The following is a 1014-nucleotide window of genomic DNA, read 5'->3' as shown; positions in this document are numbered from 1 at the left end:
CGACTGATCTGCCTTGCCCGGGAAGAGCGCAATGATGGTGCCAACTTGGGCCAGTGAAGCAACGTCCTCCACAACTAGACTAAAGAACAAAACGACAGCAACTTGTCTGTTCCCCTTCCCCCAATTCCCCAGAGCTGTTCCTATCCCCCAATTCCCCAATAAAAATCTTTAAAAAAAAATAGAATAAATCTTTGCTGAGGAATTGTGTTTTCAGTATTAAGCACAAAACAGGGAGCAAACACACATTTCAAATTATAAGAGAGATAAAAATAAGTAATATGATGAATCTCATAAAGTGAATATTTTCTAGTCAGGCTTTAAGTCTAACATTTACTTGTGTAATCATTTTACTATAAGATCTTTAAAGGTGAGTTTGATTTTAGAAATTAAGGCAAGATTGTTCTGTATAAACCAATCTGTAATTTCGAAGAATGTCTAATTCTTTATTTCAAAATAAAGTTCTTTATATAAAACTTATCATGCAATTTCATGAACTAGAGCATGCATTAGAAGATATAAACCTGCCTACGCATTTTCAAGTCTGTTTTGATCCAGAAAGCATTTAAAGTGGATTACAAAGATACATAAGATGTAACAAAATAAAAATAAATGAAATACAGGTATGAGTGTAGAAAAGAAAGCTCAGCAAAGCCAGGAATAAGCTTAGAATTCAAATACATCCATGAAAATCTTATGCATTTGTTAGAGGTGAGAAAAAATTTGACTCTAATCTCTCTAGCAGCCAGTGCAGAAGGAAATGCTATCAGTTACATGATTTATAATCGAGATCCCTAGATAAAAGCACAAAACAGTTTCTCAGGAGGCGCAAAGACCAGGGAATTCCTCTTTGGGAGCTTCCGACACATGATAAATGTAATATAGAAAACAATATCTTTGAAAAACAACCTTCTAGTAAGTTCTGGAAAGAGTTTTCATAGGGCAATGGCCTAACATCAAAATGGAATGAGGGAGAGTTTCATGCATATCCACTATGATTTGGTCCAGGTAGACACC

Source organism: Hipposideros armiger, unplaced genomic scaffold (genome assembly GCF_001890085.2).
Source record: "Hipposideros armiger isolate ML-2016 unplaced genomic scaffold, ASM189008v1 scaffold_1446, whole genome shotgun sequence".
Classification (NCBI taxonomy): Eukaryota; Metazoa; Chordata; class Mammalia; order Chiroptera; family Hipposideridae; genus Hipposideros; species Hipposideros armiger.
Note: the sequence above shows the minus strand (reverse complement) of the source record.